Here is a 6122-nt window from a genome sequence, read left to right on the forward strand (position 1 = left end):
AGGAATGGGAACCTTGCTAACCATGTTGCTACGGGAATCCACCAGACCCTAATCTATGTGAGGGAGTTGGTGAGAGAGTGGGTGTTACAGTGTATTGGAGGGGGAATGGGTGAGAGAGTGTGTGTTACAGTTTGTGGGAGGGTTTGTGTTACAGTCTGTGGGGAGGGAGGAAGGCTGAGAGAGTGGGTGAGAGTGTCTGTGGCGAATGAGTGCAGCAATGGGTGAGAGTGTATGCGTTGTGGAGGGAATGAGGCTGAATGGGGTCGTCTGGGAATGCTGTCAGTATTCACTCTTGGGACCAGAATGACCTGGCCTCAGTGAAAGAGGCTCCGGCCAGAGCTGTCTGACATTGCCCCAGAGAGAGGTCACCGCATGGCCCACACCACACATTGCAGGTGTGCACACAGCAGGCAGCTTTAGAGAGATCAAAGGCTTCAGCACAGCCTGGGTGCTGCCAACTTTAATTAGTCTCTTAAATATCCTTCGTCGATCCCCCTGCCATGGCCCTGTAAGCAATCCCAGAATTATGAGCTGTCTTAAATTGACCAAAGAAAATTGCAAAGACTCAAGGACCTGTTTATTTGGTAAAAACTGACTATATACACAAATGCATGCAGACCAAGGACAATAGAAAACAGTGAAAGGATATTTAAGGAACAAAGTTTTCTTCAACTTCATTGTGGGCAGACAAAGACCTGTTTGAAAAAACCTGTTGGAATTTTGATAAAGTTTGTCCTTGGTTTGTAGCTGGTATTTCTAATAACACATTGGCATATGTAACCGAAAAGGTATAAAGAAACTGAGATTTTTGGGTTATATCGGAGAAGAAAGAGATTTGGGAATGGACTAGCTATCCGCAACCAATCTCGAGGAAAGAGTGATTTGCTACAATCAACATGGATTGACGCACATTAACAAGCCGATTTCTCATCAAAGCCACTGTATCAGTCTGATCAACTCATTGCAGTGAACTTTACTTATCTGTTGTAAGCATTAATTCGATTTGATGAAACCTATAACTTTGATATGCTTTTTCTTTACTAATTCTTTATCAAATATTACTACTTAAAAGGAAATATGTGTCAGTTCATACTTGACCGCATGCTCACAAATTTATATGAACCTTACACTGCTTCCTTCTCCATTTTCAGGCAGTGCCTGAAGACTGTACCTATGGTCCCCTACCCCCTTTCCCCGGCTCGGCATCGTGTTCCGCCACTGTAAAGTGCTATGGGATACTACTGGGGTGAAGGGTGCTATATAAATGCAAGCTGTTGTTGTAATAGCAGCTTAATGTTGGAGTCCTATAGCTCAGTGGTTAGAACACTCACCTCTCAAGCGAGAAACCTGGGTTTGATTCCCAGCAGGGCAAAACCTTGGGCAAGTTTCCTTACTCCACACACCTGATAATAATCCCTCAAGAAAAAAAAACAATAATAAATTGGTCACTTCAATCCACGTCTGTTTGTGGGACATAGCTGTGCGTAATTGGCTGCCGCATTTCACCCATAAATATACAGTCAATTCACTTTACAGTTTATTCTGTGAAGTGCTTTGAGACGTCTAGAAGATGTGAAAAGCGCTATATCACATGCAATGATTATCATTATTATTAATGGTTACAGCACCCGCCTCACAAGCGAGAGGACCCGGAATCGATTCCCAGGCAGGGCGAAACCTTAGGCAAGTTTCCTTATTCCACACGACTCTGTTTACTTAGCAGTAAGTAGGAACCTGGCTCTTTGATGATTGGCTGATTGCATTCCTTGGATAATAATTTCTCAAAAAAAATACAGTCACACAATCCACATTGGTGGGACACTACTGTGCACATTTGGCTACCAGGTTTTGCACATAAGATATACAGTCAATTCACTTTATAGTATATTCTGTGAAGTACTTTGAGACACCTCAACATGGTAAGGCACTATATCAAATGCAAGGATTATTATTAAGGATTATTTTAGTCCATTTTTATTTTATTCTATTTAGCCCTCCTTTTTATTTTAGTCCATTTAGCCCTCCTCAGTACCCTAGAGTCTGTCACTTTCATCTCTGAGACAGAAAGGTATCTTTCACATTGATCAGATGTCTCCTGATGCCTTTCACATCAGGAGGATAGCTCAAAGTGCTTCATAGGATTCACTGTAAAGTGTAGTGACTATGTGTTTTGTAGGCAACACAGCAGCCAATTTGCGCACAGCAATATCCAACACACAGCTGTGAAGTGAGTGAGTGATCTCATTTGGGGGATTGTCGTCCAAGACACCGGGAGAGAGAAACTCCCTTTTCTTTTCAAGTAGTGCCACAGGATCTTTAACGTCCATTTGAATAGGCACAGGCAGGGGCTCAGTTTAAAGTTTTGTCTGAAGGACGGCGTCTCTGACAATGCAGCACTCCCCCCAGCACTGCACTGGAGCATCAGCCTGAACTGTGAGCTCAGAGTACCCAACATGGGACTGAACTAACAATCTAAAAAAACGAATCAAGGAAAGTTTGTTAATGGGTAGATCACGTACAGGACTGGGGAGAGTTGTTTTGTGGAGTCCTGTGGTTTAGTGGAAAGAGCACTCACCTCTCAAGCGAGAGGACCAGGATTCGACTCCTGGGCGGGAACGAAACGTTAGGCAAGTTTCCTTAATTCACACATCCCTGTTTACCTAACAGTAAGTAGGAACCTGATTGTTTGATGATTGCCAGATCTCTTTTCTGCAGGATTAAGGTAATAATCCCTTAAAACAAAAAATCCATTTTAAAAATGATAATTTAGTCATTCAATCCATGTATGTTACATACATTAGAATACATTAGAACACCTACGCTATTTGCCTCAACAACTCCTTGTGTTTCCACAAGTAGAAACACAAGGAGTTTATCTATCCTATATAGTTTAAAGTTATTATTATAACTTTAAACTATATAGTTGTCTATCCTATCAAAACCTTCTGTGGGACTGTTTGGCTGCCGCATTTCGCCCAGAAAATATATGGTCAATCTACTTTACAGTATATCCTGTGAAGCTTTTTGAGACGTCTCGAAGACATGATAAGGCACTTTATCAAATGAAAGGGTTAGTATTATTTTTATCTTGCAACTCGGAGGCAGAATGACTGACCTGGCTCAGAAGTCAGCACTCTCAGTGCTGAATACACACTGTGCGAGGACCGAGGGTAAAGCAAGGCTGTACATGAGTGGAGAGGGTTAGTGCTGGCGCTGGGTGTGTGTCAGTCAGTGAATCACTTGCAGTACCACTTCCCGCTGATAGATGTCAGCATCTGTCTTACTCTGGGCGTTTCACCCACAAATTACAGTCAGTTCACTTTACAGCATATCCTGTGAAGCGCTTTGAGACGTCTTGAAGCCATGATAAGGCACTATAGCAGCATTGTTGGCAGCATCACGTGGATGGTGATGCTGTCAGCACCTGAGTCTCTACACCTGACAGCATCACCAACCAATGATGCAGACTAAGCCAGGTGGAACCTTGACGTCTCGTTTGACCTTCAACTATCCTTTCTACCCCCCCATCCGTGCCATGACCTGCTCTGCCTTTTCCCACCTCCGCAACATCGCCCGGCTCCGCCACTGTCTCACATCGCAGGCCGCTGAGACCCTTATACACACTTCCATTACATTGAGGCTTGACTATGCAAACTCCTTGCTTGTCGGCCTCCCCAGCTCGTCTCTTCATAGGCTGCAGGTCATCCAGAACTCTGCAACCCGTGTCCTCTTCCGCACCAAACTCCGTGACCCTATCACCCCCATCCTCGCCCGACTCCACTGGCTTCCCATCACACAGAGGATACAATTCAAGATCCCGGTCCTGACCTTCAAAGCTCTCCACGGTCTTGCTCCCCCCAACCTCTCCGACCTCCTCACCCCCTACCGTCCTGCTCGCTCCCTCTACTCAGCGGGCTCCGGCCTGCTTCATGTCCCCCGCCTTGCTTGCCCCACTATAGGCGGGCGGGTCTTCTGCAACTCTGCCCCACCCTCTGGAACTCCATCCTGCAGTCCCTCCATCTCGACCTCTCTCTCCCCATCTTCAAGACCCACCTCAAGACCCTCCTTTTCGACTGTGCTTTTGATCTCCCTGCTTTCCTCCCAGCCCTCACCCCTCCCCCACCCCGACCCTCAGCTTGGATCCGAAACACTGTCTGTCCAGCGCCTTGGGACGTCCTCCCGACGTGAAAGGCGCTATACAAATGTAATTTTGTTGTTGTTGTTCTATGACAAATGTAAAGATTATTAATATTATCACTGGCTGGACAGTGCGCTGCTTCCACCAAGTGGTGAGAAGGCAGAATTGCCGCAAAGGTACCAAACTATTCTTAAAGGGAAGTGGCTGGGAACACTCAGCAGGTTAGGCAGCATCTATGGAGAAAGGAAAGTGAATCAACGTTTCGGGTCCATGACGTGTCAGCGACCCATGGACCCGAAACATTGACTCACTTTCCTTTCTCCATAAATGCTGTCTGACCTGCTGAGTGTTCCCAGCAGCTTCTGTTTTTGTTTTCAGATTTCCAGCATCTGCAGTGTTTTATGTTTTATTCTAAAATGGACTTTGCTTCAGGCTTTGGTCTTGGCAACTGGCAAGAAGATGAGTGGCTTCACTGGGATAGAATTCCTGTCTCCCCAGGTCACAGGCCATCTGTGTGGAGCGTATCTCTTTGCCTCCCCCTTGTCCAGGCCTAAGTGCAGGAAACACTTTGAAGCGCTTTGAAATGTCCTCGCAAAATGAACAGCACTGTATGAAATGCACGGTAATTATTATTAATAATATTAATAAACAGCCATTGGATGGCCATCTTCCCTGTCAGACAGTCAGACTGTCCTGACTGCTCTCAATTACCAGCCTAGGGCTGGAGTTATTATTAGTAAAGAGTATGTTTGCAGAGTGGAGAGAAGGGAATTAAGAATTAATCCTGAAAAATAGACATTCTAAGAGCAAACAAAGTTAGATATTGTCCCACCTGAGAATGTAGACTATCTGTCGCTGTGTAGACTATATTTCTCTCCGTGGACCTTATCTGGAGTGGAGTCCTGTAGCTTAGTGTTAGCACGCTCACCTTGCAAGCAAGAGAACCTGGGTTCAATTCCTGGGCAGGGCAAAACCTTAGGCAAATTTCCTTACTCCACACGCCTCCATTTACCGAGCAGTAAGTAGGAACCCGGTTATTAGTTGATTGGTGGAACGCTTTCTGATAATCCCATCAAAAAAATAATAATTTGGTCACTCAATCCACTACTGTTTGTGGGACATTGCTGTGCGCAATTGCCACGTTTCACCCACAAGATATACAGTCCTTTACAGTATATTTTGTGAAGTGCTTTGAGACATCTCAATGCCGTGATAAGGAGCTCTATCAGATGCAAGGATTGTTATTATTATCATTATTTTCTCTGTGTAGAATGTATGTCCCTGTGTAAACGGGAGGTGAAGTGCTCTGAGACACAACCTGCATGAAGGGCATAACATAAATGCAAGTTATTGTTGACTGTATCTCTTTTTCTGCTCTTTTTCCCCACAAACCCCTCCCCCGAGCTCCTCTGTACAGTCTTGGACTCATTTTCAGAATCAGAAGCGAGAACTCTGCATGAGGAACCTTGAGGTTAAGGCTGGGGCCGAGCCTGTATCTGGGGAGAACGGGGAGAGTTGAGCAGGAAGAATAAGATCAGAGTCAGACCCAGCCTAAACCTCAAGATCTCCTCACAGAGAAGTCTCAGTTCCACTTCTGAGAATCAGAGGCAAAGACTGTGGCTGGAAAGAACCAGGCAATCTTGGATCTAAGGTTCCCAAAGCTTCCAACCTTCTGTAGACTAATCCATACAGAATTCCCCCCATCCACCCACAACCTCTCCCGCCACGACCTCTCCCTCCCCCTGCACTGCCACCAACCACTGCACTGACTCCGGCTTTCATCTGATCGGTTCAGAAGTAGAGGACCCATCAGCTCTGATCTGTGACATTCCAGTGTAGTATTGGGAGAGTGCTGCATTGTCAGAGGTGCCGAGCTCCCATCTGCCTGTTCAGGTGGATGTTAATGTTCCTGCAGCGCTTATGGAAAAGAGAAGGGAGTTTCTTTCTCCCAGGGTCATGGCTGACAATCCCCCAAATAAAATTT

Source organism: Callorhinchus milii, unplaced genomic scaffold (assembly GCF_018977255.1).
Source record: "Callorhinchus milii isolate IMCB2004 unplaced genomic scaffold, IMCB_Cmil_1.0 Scaffold1, whole genome shotgun sequence".
Lineage (NCBI taxonomy): Eukaryota > Metazoa > Chordata > Chondrichthyes > Chimaeriformes > Callorhinchidae > Callorhinchus > Callorhinchus milii.